This window comes from Triticum dicoccoides, chromosome 2A, assembly GCF_002162155.2.
Source record: "Triticum dicoccoides isolate Atlit2015 ecotype Zavitan chromosome 2A, WEW_v2.0, whole genome shotgun sequence".
Classification (NCBI taxonomy): domain Eukaryota; kingdom Viridiplantae; phylum Streptophyta; class Magnoliopsida; order Poales; family Poaceae; genus Triticum; species Triticum dicoccoides.
The window spans coordinates 127,225,550-127,239,389 of record NC_041382.1 but is presented as its reverse complement, the minus strand read 5'-3'; the positions used below and the strand labels follow the sequence as shown (position 1 = coordinate 127,239,389).

Below are 13,840 nucleotides of genomic sequence, written 5' to 3'. Positions count from 1 at the left end.
TTTTAAATATGTTTAAGTTTGAACGAACTCGTCGATGTTTGCGTTAAATTTGAGTCGTCTTTGCGCCATATTTGACTTTTTTGACTAACCGTGGGCGCCGCGACTAGGAGGCATCACGCCCAGTGCGTGGTTTAGCGTCGGTGCGCCCCCGGGAGCGATTTTTTGCCCGGGGGGCAACGGTTGGAGATGCCCTTAGCTAGCAAGCTGGTGCCAGCGCGCGATGGCCGCGCCGTTTCTTCTCCTTCTTCTGCTCGTCGTCTCTGGGGGCGCTGCAGCGGGCGGCGACGGCGAGGCGTGGCTTCCCCGGCTCGAGCTCCGAGGCATCGACGACACGGGCCGTGGGATCGCGTCGGTCGCGCCGGAGGAGCCGGTGTTCATGGACGTTGTCGCCACTGACGACGACGAGGCGGGCGAAACGCCCCGACTCGAGTTCCGTGGCATCGACGACTCGGGCCGTGGGCATGCGTCCGTCGCGCCGGAGGAGGAGGTGTTTATGGACGTCATGGCCGATGCCTCCACGGTCGACGACGAGGCGGGCGAAGCGCCGCGGCTCGAGCTCCGAGGCATCGACGGCTCGGGCCGTGGGTACGCGTCCGACGCGCCGATGCAGCAGGTGTTCATGGACGTTATGTCCGCCAACGGATGCGCGGGGTTCGCGGGCCTTCTCGCCGCGACGGCGAACGCGGACGAGATCTTCCAGCAGCGCCTCCTCGCCGAACGCGGCCGCGGGCTCACAGTCTTCTGCCCCGACGACCTCGCGGTGGCGACGTTCAAGCCCAAGTTCGACAGCCTGAGCGCCGACGACCAGCTCGCCGTCCTGCTTCACCACGGCGCGGGGGCGCGCTACCGGAGGGAGCAGTTCCAGGCGTTCGACTGGGTGCGGGTGGGCTCGCTGGCCACCGACGCGGCCACCAACAAGAGCCACGCCATCGCCGTCCGCGACGACGGGGACACGGTGCTGCTGTGGCGGTGTGGCCGTCGTGCGGGAGCGGCGCTGGGGTCAGGGTGACCAAGACGGTGTCCGAAGAAGCCCCCCTCGCCGTGTACGTCGTCGACGCCGTGCTGCTGCCGGGCCACCTGCGACAGAAGCTGGACGGCGGCGACGAGCCGGGTGCTGCGTGCAAGCCGTGCGGCGGCTATCTCGGCTGGCTGCACTGCTGCATCCCGGCCTGGGTAACGATACTGGTGGCCGTCGGGAGCATGGTTGGCACTGTGATCGGGTTTCTCATACCCCAGGATTGCTGCCGCGGGATTCACTGAACTGAACAACAACAAGAAGAAGGCAGCTATGTTAGCGGTTAATTTATCTGGTTAAGTTCAACTGCACTAGTGAATAAATCCTCTTACATCTACTCCGGAGTATATGGCACTCTATAATTATGGTCGAAACTGCTCCACACACGATGTTCTCTGGGCGATCTGTGCACGACAAAGTAATCCAGCGGCCGTTGCTTCGTTGCGGAGCAGATTCCTACGCTGGATTTAACCGTCGTCTGCAAATCGTCTGATATTGTCGTCCGCATAGCACTGCTCAATTATGGTTGTGCGTGTGCGCACTGTTTAGATCAGCAGATATGTTGCTGCAGCATGCGCTTGTCGGTCCATGCCACTGTTCTGCGTGTGAGTTCGTGGTCTACTGTGTTGGCTCCTGCCCTGTGCCACAACTTAATTTGCATACATCACTTGTACATATTTTTCCTGTTGCAAAATGTCAGATTCAACATCGGCCTAGAAGTCGAGAAAAAAGTAGTCAAATCATGCTACGAAAAGTAATCCCTTCAATCCATAATAAATATCGTGATTTCACTTTAAATTCAGAGGGAGTACTTACTTGAAGGTGTGCTATGATTTGGCCCATAAACATGATCAATGCTAAATTATTATTTTGTTTCTCAAGTTAGTGAGCGCCCACTTTGTGGCATAAGTAGGTTGTAGCGCACGGGGAGGACGAGGTTACACGCGCGGCTAAGACTACCCACAATGGGAGTAACATAGGTAGTAATATCACACATATCTAGATAAAATAGATGATGTGACAAGCAATAAATGAAAAAAGTAGCATGTGGTAACATAGCTAGTTACTCCCTCCTTTCCGGTTTATAGGGCTTATCTCGAAATTTTAGGTCTCCTTTGGTTCACAGGATAGGGATATTATAGAAATAGAAAAATCATAAGAAGTGAGATGACATGCATCTCAATTCCTATAGAGAAGGAGATGTCATTTGATGCATAGGATAGGAATTTTTCCATTAAGTCTTAGCTAATGTTTTTTTTCCTCCAAAATGTGAAGGATTGATTCATATCCTACATAGGAATAGGAGTCCATTCCTACAAATCAAAGGGCTTTAAAGGAAATTTTCCTTTGCAAATCCTATCCTATAGAAATCATATGAAATTCCTACAAACCAAAGGAGGCCTTTGTTTTCCATTTTATAAGGCTCAATTTGGTTATTCCCCATCACATGTTCCGACTTCAAGGTGCATTTGTTGGGTTTCGTAGTAATTTCAAAAATTTCCTACGCGCACACAGGATCATGTGATGCATAGCAACGAGAGGAGAGTGTTGTCTACGTACCCAACGCAGACCGACTGCGGAAGCGATGACACGACGTAGAGGAAGTAGTCGTACGTCTTCATGATCCAACCGATCAAGCACCGAAACTACGGCACCTCCGAGTTCGAGCACACGTTCAGCTCGATGACGATCCCCGGACTCCGATCCAGCAAAGTGTCGGGGAAGAGTTTCGTCAGCACGACGGCGTGGTGACGATCTTGATGAATTACAGCAGCAGGGCTTCGCCTAAACTCCGCTACAGTATTATCGAGGAATATGGTGGCAGGGGGCACCGCACACGGCTAAGGAATCGATCACGTGGATCAACTTGTGTCAACTTGTGTGTTTAGAGGTGCCCCTGCCTCAGTATATAAAGGAGCCAAGGGGGGAGGGTGCGCCGGCCAGGAGGAGGAGGCGCAGGAGGAGTCCTACTCCTACCGGGAGTAGGACTCCCCTCCAATCCTATTCCAACTAGGATTCCCAAGGGGGAAAGAGGGAGAGGGGTGGCCGGCCACCTCTCCTAGTCCTAATAGGACTAGGAGAAGGGGGGAGGCGCGCAGCCCCCTTGGGCTGCCCCTTTCTCCTTTCCACTAAGGCCCATGAAGGCCCATGTGGTTCCCCGGGGGTTCTGGTAACCTCCCGGTAACCCGGTAAAATCCCGATTTCACCCGGAACACTTCCGATGTCCAAACATAGGCTTCCAATATATCAATCTTTATGTCTCGACCATTTCGAGACTCCTCGTCATGTCCGTGATCACATCCGGGACTCCGAACAACCTTCGGTACATCAAAATGCATAAACTCATAATATAACTGTCATCGTAACCTTAAGCGTGCGGACCCTACGGGTTCGAGAACAATGTAGACATGACCGAGACATGTCTCTGGTCAATAACCAATAGCGGTACCTGGATGCCCATATTGGCTCCTACATATTCTACGAAGATCTTTATCGGTCAGACCGCATAACAACATACGTTGTTCCCTTTGTCATCGGTATGTTACTTGCCCGAGATTCGATCGTCGGTATCCAATACCTAGTTCAATCTCGTTACCGGTAAGTCTCTTTACTCGTTCCGTAATACATCATCTCACAACTAACATATTAGTTGTAATGCTTGCAAGGCTTATGTGATGTGTATTACCGAGAGGGCCCAGAGATACCTCTCCGACAATCGGAGTGACAAATCCTAATCTCGAAATACGCCAACCCAACATCGACCATTGGAGACACCTGTAGTACTCCTTTATAATCACCCATTTACGTTGTGACGTTTGGTAGTACCCAAAGTGTTCCTCCGGTAAACGGGAGTTGCATAATCTCATAGTCGTAGGAACATGTATAAGTCATGAAGAAAGCAATAGCAACATACTAAACGATCAGGTGCTAAGCTAATGGAATCGGTCATGTCAATCAGATCATTCTACTAATGATGTGACCTCGTTAATCAAATAACAACTCATTGTTCATGGTTAGGAAACATAACCATCTTTGATTAACGAGCTAGTCAAGTAGAGGCATACTAGTGACACTCTGTTTGTCTATGTATTCACACATGTATTATGTTTCCGGAAAATACAATTCTAGCATGAATAATAAACATTTATCATGATTATAAGGAAATAAATAATAACTTTATTATTGCCTCTAGGGCATATTTCCTTCAATCTCCCACTTGCACTAGAGTCAATAATCTAGATTACACTGTAATGAATCTAACACCCATGGAGCTTTGGTGCTGATCATGTTTTGCTCGTGGAAGAGTCTTAGTCAACGGGTCTGCAATATTCAGATCCGTATGTATCTTGCAAATCTCTATGTCTCCCACCTGGACTAGATCCCGGATGGAGTTGAAGCGTCTCTTGATGTGTTTGGTCCTTTTGTGAAATCTGGATTCCTTTGCCAAGGCAATTGCACCAGTATTGTCACAAAAGATTTTCATTGGACCCGATGCACTAGGTATGACACCTAGATCGGATATGAACTCCTTCATCCAGACTCCTTCATTTGCTGCTTCCGAAGCAGCTATGTATTCCGCTTCACATGTAGATCCCGCTACGACGCTTTGTTTAGAACTGCACCAACTGACAGCTCCACCGTTTAATGTAAACACGTATCCGGTTTGCGATTTAGAATCGTCCGGATCAGTGTCAAAGCTTGCATCAACGTAACCTTTTACGATGAGCTCTCTGTCACTTCCATATACGAGAAACATATCCTTAGTCCTTTTCAGGTATTTCAGGATGTTCTTGACCGCTGTCCAGTGATCCATTCCTGGATTACTTTGGTACCTCCCTGCTAAACTTATAGCAAGGCACACATCAGGTCTGGTACACAGCATTGCATACATGATAGAGCCTATGGCTGATGCATAGGGAACATCTTTCATATTCTCTCTATCTTCTGCAGTGGTCGGGCATTGAGTCTTACTCAATTTCACACCTTGTAACACAGGCAAGAACCCTTTCTTTGCTTGATCCATTTTGAATTTCTTCAAAATTTTGTCAAGGTATGTGCTTTGTGAAAGTCCAATTAAGCGTCTTGATCTGTCTCTATAGATCTTAATGCCTAATATGTAAGCAGCTTCACCGAGGTCTTTCATTGAAAAACTTTTATTCAAGTATCCCTTTATGCTATCCAGAAATTCTATATCATTTCCAATCAGTAATATGTCATCCACATAATATCAGAAATGCTACAGAGCTCCCACTCACTTTCTTGTAAATACAGGCTTCTCCAAAAGTCTGTATAAAACCAAATGCTTTGATCACACTATCAAAACGTTTATTCCAACTCCGAGAGGCTTGCACCAGTCCATAAATGGATCGCTGGAGCTTGCACACTTTGTTAGCTCCCTTTGGATCGACAAAACCTTCTGGTTGCATCATATACAACTCTTCTTCCAGGAATCCATTCAGGAATGCAGTTTTGACATCCATTTGCCAAATTTCATAATCATAAAATGCGGCAATTGCTAACATGATTCGGACGGACTTAAGCATCGCTACGGGTGAGAAGGTCTCATCGTAGTCAATCCCTTGAACTTGCCGAAAACCTTTTGCGACAAGTCGAGCTTTGTAGACAGTAACATTACCATCAGCGTCAGTCTTCTTCTTAAAGATCCATTTATTCTCAATCGCTTGCCGATCATCGGGCAAGTCAACCAAAGTCCATACTTTGTTCTCATACATGGATCCCATCTCAGATTTCATGGCTTCTAGCCACTTTGCGGAATCTGGGCTCACCATCGCTTCTTCATAGTTCGTAGGTTCATCATGATCTAGTAGCATGACCTCCAGAACAGGATTATCGTACCACTCTGGTGCGGATCTTACTCTGGTTGATCTACGAAGTTCAGTAGTATCTTGATCTGAAGTTTCATGATCATTATCATTGGCTTCCTCACTAACTGGTGTAGGTGTCACTGAAACAGTTTTCTGTGATGAACTACTTTCCAGTAAGGGAGCAGGTACAGTTACCTCGTCAAGTTCTACTTTCCTCCCACTCACTTCTTTCGAGAGAAACTCCTTCTCTAGAAATGATCCATTCTTAGCAACAAATGTTTTGCCTTCGGATCTGTGATAGAAGGTGTACCCAACAGTTTCCTTTGGGTATCCTATGAATACACATTTCTCCGATTTGGGTTCGAGCTTATCAGGTTGAAGCTTTTTCACATAAGCATCGCAGCCCCAAACTTTAAGAAACGACAACTTTGGTTTCTTGCCAAACCATAGTTCATAAGGCGTCGTCTCAACGTATTTTGATGGTGCCCTATTTAACGTGAATGCGGCTGTCTCTAAAGCATATCCCTAAAATGATAGCGGTAAATCAGTAAGAGACATCATAGATCGCACCATATCTAGTAAAGTACGATTACGACGTTCGGATACACCATTACGCTGTGGTGTTCCGGGTGGCGTGAGTTGCGAAACTATTCCACAACTTTTCAAATGTACACCAAACTCGTAACTCAAATATTCTTCTCCACGATCAGATCGTAGAAACTTTATTTTCTTGTTACGATGATTTTCAACTTCACTCTGAAATTCTTTGAACTTTTCAAATGTTTCAGACTTATGCTTCATTAAGTAGATATATCCATATCTGCTCAAATCATCTGTGAAGGTGAGAAAATAACGATATCCGCCATGAGCCTCAATATTCATCGGGCCACATACATCGGTATGTATGATTTCCAACAAATCTGTTGCTCTCTCCATAGTACCGGAGAACGGTGTTTTAGTCATCTTGCCCATGAGGCACGGTTCGCAAGTACCAAGTGATTCATAATCAAGTGGTTCCAAAAGTCCATTAGTATGGAGTTTTTTTCATGCGTTTTACACCGATATGACCTAAACGACAGTGCCACAAATAAGTTGCACTTTCATTATCAACTCTGCATCTTTTGGTTTCAACATTATGAATATGTGTATTACTACTATCGAGATTTAGTAAGAATAGACCACTCTTCAAGGGTGCATGACCATAAAAGATATTATTCATATAAATAGAACAACCATTTTTCTCTGATTTAAATGAATAACCGTCTCGCATTAAACAAGATCCAGATATAATGTTCATGCTCAACGCTGGCACCAAATAACAATTATTTAGGTCTAATATTAATCCCGAAGGTAGATGTAGAGGTAGCGTGCCGACCGCGATCACATCGACTTTGGAACCGTTTCCCACGCGCATCGTCACCTCGTCCTTTGCCAGTGCCCGCTTATTCTGTAGTCCCTGTTTCGAGTTGCAAATATTAGCAACAGAACCAGTATCAAATACCCAGGTGCTACTGCGAGCATTGGTAAGGTACACATCAATAACATGTATATCACATATACCTTTGTTCACCTTGCCATCCTTCTTATCCGCCAAATACTTGGGGCAGTTCCGCTTCCAGTGACCAGTCTGCTTGCAGTAGAAGCACTCAGTTTCAGGCTTAGGTCTAGACTTGGGTTTCTTCTCTTGAGCAGCAACTTGCTTGCCGTTCTTTTTGAAGTTCCCCTTTTTCTTCCTTTTGCCCTTTTTCTTGAAACTAGTGGTCTTGTTAACCATCAACACTTGATGCTCCTTGATTTCTACCTCCGCAGCTTTCAGCATTGCGAAGAGCTCGGGAATAGTCTTGTTCATCCCTTGCATATTATAGTTCATCACGAAGCTCTTGTAGCTTGGTGGCAGTGATTGGAGAATTCTGTCAATGACGCAATCATCCGGAAGATTAACTCCCAATTGAATCAAGTGATTATTATACCCAGACATTTTGAGTATATGCTCACTGACAGAACTGTTCTCTTCCATCTTGCAGCTATAGAACTTATTGGAGACTTCATATCTCTCAATCCGGGCATTTGCTTGAAATATTAACTTCAACTCCTGGAACATCTCATATGCTCCATGACGTTCAAAACGTCGTTGAAGTCCCGATTCTAAGCCGTAAAGCATGGCACACTGAACTATCGAGTAGTCATCAGCTTTGCTCTGCCAGACGTTCATAACATCTGGCGTTGCTCCAGCAGCAGGCCTGGCACCCAGCGGTGCTTCCAGAACGTAATTCTTCTGTGCAGCAATGAGGATAATCCTCAAGTTACGGACCCAGTCCATGTAATTGCTACCATCATCTTTCAACTTTGCTTTCTCAAGGAACGCATTAAAATTTAACGGAACAACAGCACGAGCCATCTATCTACAATCAACATAAACAAGCAAGATACTGTCAAGGACTAAGTTCATGATAAATTTTAAGTTCAATTAATCATATTATTAAAGAACTCCCACTTAGATAGACATCCCTCTAATCCTCTAAGTGATCACGTGATCCAAATCAACTAAACCATGTCCGATCATCACGTGAGATGGAGTAGTTTCATCGGTGAACATCATTATGTTGATCATATCTACTATATGATTCACGCTCGACCTTTCGGTCTCCGTGTTCCGAGGCCATATATGCATATGCTAGGCTCGTCAAGTTTAACCTGAGTATTCTGCGTGCGCAACTGTTTTGCACCCGTTGTATTTGAACGTAGAGCCTATCACACCCGATCATCACGTGGTGTCTCAGCACGAAGAACTTTTGCAACGGTGCATACTCAGGGAGAACACTTCTTGATAATTTAGTGAGAGATCATCTTATAATGCTACCGTCAATCAAAGCAAGATAAGATGCATAAAAAGATAAACATCACATGCAATCAATATAAGTGATATGATATGGCCATCATTATCTTGTGCTTGTGATCTCCATCTCCGAAGCACCGTCATGATCACCATCGTCACCGGCGCGACACCTTGATCTCCATCGTAGCATCGTTGTCGTCTCGCCAATCTTATGCTTCCACGACTATCACTACCGTTTAGTAATAAAGTAAAACATTACATCGCGATTGCATTGCATACAATAAAGCGACAACCATATGGCTCCTGCCAGTTGCCGATAACTTGGTTACAAAACATGATCATCTCATACAATAAAATTCAGCATCATGCCTTGACCATATCACATCACAACATGCCCTGCAAAAACAAGTTAGACGTCCTCTACTTTGTTGTTGCATGTTTTACGTGGCTGCTACGGGCTTAAGTAAGAACCAATCTCACCTACGCATCAAAACCACAACGATAGTTTGTCAAATAGACTCCGTTTTAACCTTCGCAAGGACCGGGCGTAGCCATACTTGGTTCAACTAAAGTTGGAGAGGCAGTCGCCCGCAAGCCATCTCTGTGCAAAGCACATCGAGGGAACCGGTCTCGCGTAAGCGTACGCGTAAGGTTGGTCCGGGTCGTCTCGTCCAACAATACCGCTGAACCAAAATATGACATGCTGGTAGGCAGTATGACTTGTATCGTCCACAACTCACTTGTGTTCTACTCGTGCATATAACATCAACATCATTAACCTAGGCTCGGATGCCACTGTTGGGTTTCGTAGTAATTTCAAAAAAAAATTCCTACGCGCACACAGGATCATGTGATGCATAGCAACGAGAGGAGAGTGTTGTCTACGTACCCAACGCAGACCGACTGCGGAAGCGATGACACGACGTAGAGGAAGTAGTCGTACGTCTTCACGATCCAACCGATCAAGCACCGAAACTACGGCACCTCCGAGTTCGAGCACACGTTCAGCTCGATGACGATCCCCGGACTCCGATCCAGCAAAGTGTCGGGGAAGAGTTTCGTCAGCACGACGGCGTGGTGACGATCTTGATGAACTACAGCAGCAGGGCTTCGCCTAAACTCCGCTACAGTATTATCGAGGAATATGGTGGCAGGGGGCACCGCACACAGCTAAGGAATCGATCACGTGGATCAACTTGTGTCAACTTGTGTGTTTAGAGGTGCCCCTGCCTCAGTATATAAAGGAGCCAAGGGGGGAGGGTGCGCCGGCCAGGAGGAGGAGGCGCAGGAGGAGTCCTACTCCTACCGGGAGTAGGACTCCCCTCCAATCCTATTCCAACTAGGATTCCCAAGGGGGAAAGAGGGAGAGGGGTGGCCGGCCACCTCTCCTAGTCCTAATAGGACTAGGGGAAGGGGGGAGGCGCGCAGCCCCCTTGGGCTGCCCCTTTCTCCTTTCCACTAAGGCCCATGAAGGCCCATGTGGTTCCCGGGGGGTTCCGGTAACCTCCCGGTAACCCGGTAAAATCCCGATTTCACCCGGAACACTTCCGATGTCCAAACATAGGCTTCCAATATATCAATCTTTATGTCTCGACCATTTCGAGACTCCTCGTCATGTCCGTGATCACATCCGGGACTCCGAACAACCTTCGGTACATCAAAATGCATAAGCTCATAATATAACTGTCATCGTAACCTTAAGCGTGCGGACCCTACGGGTTCGAGAACAATGTAGACATGACCGAGACATGTCTCTGGTCAATAACCAATAGCGGGACCTGGATGCCCATATTGGCTCCTACATATTCTACGAAGATCTTTATCGGTCAGACCGCATAACAACATACGTTGTTCCCTTTGTCATCGGTATGTTACTTGCCCGAGATTCGATCGTCGGTATCCAATACCTAGTTCAATCTCGTTACCGGTAAGTCTCTTTACTCGTTCCGTAATACATCATCTCACAACTAACATATTAGTTGTAATGCTTGCAAGGCTTATGTGATGTGTATTACCGAGAGGGCCCAGAGATACCTCTCCGACAATCGGAGTGACAAATCTTAATCTCGAAATACGCCAACCCAACATCGACCATTGGAGACACCTGTAGTACTCCTTTATAATCACCCATTTACGTTGTGACGTTTGGTAGTACCCAAAGTGTTCCTCCGGTAAACGGGAGTTGCATAATCTCATAGTCATAGGAACATGTATAAGTCATGAAGAAAGCAATAGCAACATACTAAACGATCAGGTGCTAAGCTAATGGAATGAGTCATGTCAATCAGATCATTCTACTAATGATGTGACCTCGTTAATCAAATAACAACTCATTGTTCATGGTTAGGAAACATAACCATCTTTGATTAACGAGCTAGTCAAGTAGATGCATACTAGTGACACTCTGTTTGTCTATGTATTCACACATGTATTATGTTTCCGGAAAATACAATTCTAGCATGAATAATAAACATTTATCATGATTATAAGGAAATAAATAATAACTTTATTATTGCCTCTAGGGCATATTTCCTTCAGCATTAAATAATTGCATGCAAGTATTAAGAGAAAACTGACCAATGCATGCACTTTATGTATGCATGCATTGCAATTAATGCATTCGTAAACATAATTTTTTTAGGAAAACAAGAGCATTAATTGGGTGCTTTTGTAAACTACAAAAAATATTCCACCACTCATCATCTATCTTGGTTGGTGAGATTTTTGAATTGAGCCTTAGGCTGGTCATAGTGGGGAGTAACATATACTAGTATCATGCATATGATACTAGTGTATGATATTACATCCATAGTACATAGTATCATAAAGTAGTATCATAGGTGGTCTTATTTATTGCCATGCATGACACATAGTAGCATAACATTTATTATGTTACGGTATCTACCTATGTTACTATGACCCTCTCTCTCTTCTTTAATTTCCTGCCACGTAAGCATGTTTGCGAGTCCCAAGTATATGATACTAGTTATGTTACGCCCATTATGGCCAGCCTTATAAACCGGAAAGGAGGGAGTACTACTAGTATGAGTAACATCACACATATCAAGACAAAATGAGTCTATAGCTTAATAAATGAAGTGTTGCATGTTACCACACATATGTTAGTAACATAGAATATTAACATAGATACATTACTATTGTATGTTACTACCCATTGTGGCTAGTCTAAGGTGTGTGTCACTGCGAGGAGGCAGCGAGATCGATTGTCGAGATGGTTTGTAAGTTGTGCACTCTTTGGCTTTACCGGCATAGAAGTGCATATTCAAGTCGTGTCAACGTTATCTCAATCTTGCCATTGGTGTGTGCCAAACATTTCTTCGTGGGCCTTATAGCTGAGAGCTTGAGATGTTCGATGATATGTTTAAGAGAGGAGATTCACTTGTTTTCTTCCCAGTAAAATCTTCCTAAACGAATTTGAAATACATGAAATTTGGGCTACTTGGGCTGCTTTGTGCATGCGTAATTCATGTCTTATCCGTGTTTCATCAATTTTTTTTCTGGTTTTGTTATGGAACTATGAAAAAACAATAAGAAAAGTGCTTGAACATAAATATAGTCATTTACAAAGACATAAACATTTTTTAAAATATGTTTTTTCATAAATACATGTTTCAAACACAGGAACATTTTTTACAAATGAAACAAACATTTCTGTAAAGACATAATTATTCCACGCTATCAGATGAAACGCGGATAAGACATGAATTACACATGCACAATTAAGACCCATATATTGACTTTTGAATTTATAGGACACAGTTGACACACCTTAGGTAATTTGTTAGACATATGATGCATTTAGTCATTCCGATATCAGGTATGCTTTGCATGTCGCAGTTTCTAAAGATATAGGGCATCTCTACTAAACTCCAAGTGTCGTGCATTTTGCATTCCACAACATAATTCAAAATAATGCACAAACTTAGGAAAAGCATTTCGTATATCTATTTAAAGAAACCCATTGAGATATTCTTATCATATATCCTTTTTGTAATGAATTAATCATGTTGACTTCAACCACCAAAAAGGGGAGACTAAAAAGACAGCTAAGCCCATGGTTGGGTTTCAGATGATATATGATTAGTGGGACTGAGAGTTTAATCAAGTATTCTACACATGTTTATTCCCAAATTGTAAAAAGAATGTAGGTTAGAGACACCTCACCCCAACACGTATGAAATAACAAGGGGACGTATGACGCCCGTATCAAGGATGGTCGTACCCGTTGTGGAGGGTGGTCGAAGACGGTGTATGATGGCGTTGGCACGCATATCGGTGCATGTACCTTGTTAATTTAGTACTACCTCTTTACACTAACTAGACGATGCTCCACGCGTTGCTGCGGGACTTGGTTGCAATATACTTTCATGATATTTGATTATTTTGAATATTAATATTTGGATGAATAATACGAGAACTAAAACTAAAAACTTATATGATTTATTTTTTCATTGTCGATGAGGTGGACTTTTCACATGCATGTTGGCATGACGAAGTGGTTCTTTTGCATGCATGTTCACATGCTGAAGTGGGTCTTTTGCATGCATGTTAACATGCTTAGGTGACATGTATGCATGTTAAGAGAAATATGTTAGTGGGGCTAGCTATTTAGATATAGAAGATATAAAACATTTTTCTAGCTCAATTTGAACTACAAAAACGTTTTCATTAGTTTGCAGAGGGATAATATGGCTAGAAATGCTTGCAGTCCTGCCCTGAAGATGTGTATGCGTTTGTGTCGAATCTCGTCATCTAATGTTGATGTCCTTGTTGTCCATGCATTATCAAATGCGCCTTGGATTCATAACATCATGTCGTCTCATCGGATTCAGCTTCTAAACTAATTTAGTGCAATCTCTGTTCCAAACTTAGGATCTGTTTTTGCTAGTTACCAGGTACCTGATTTTTTGTTCTTGCGTCCGGTACCTCTTCCTTCCTTCTTCCTTGTACCTCGCCGGAGAAGAACTAGCCACACCATCTATCTTAGGCGGAAGCCACAACCCCAATATCTATCTTATGCGGAAGCCACAACCCCAATATCTATCTTAGGGGTGGATGGGTGCACGGGATCGCCGGAGCTGTTCATCTGTGGTGCGGGGGCTAGAGGGATGGTCGGGACGATAGTTAGCAACAGTGGTGGTG

General features: G+C 44.6%; 1 pseudogene; it reads left to right on the top strand.

Annotated features, from left to right (window-relative positions):
* The first annotated feature begins 220 nt into the window (after nt 1-220).
* LOC119359158 lies at nt 221-1,637 on the top strand (annotated as a pseudogene).
* Nucleotides 1,638-13,840: the final 12,203 nt, after the last annotated feature.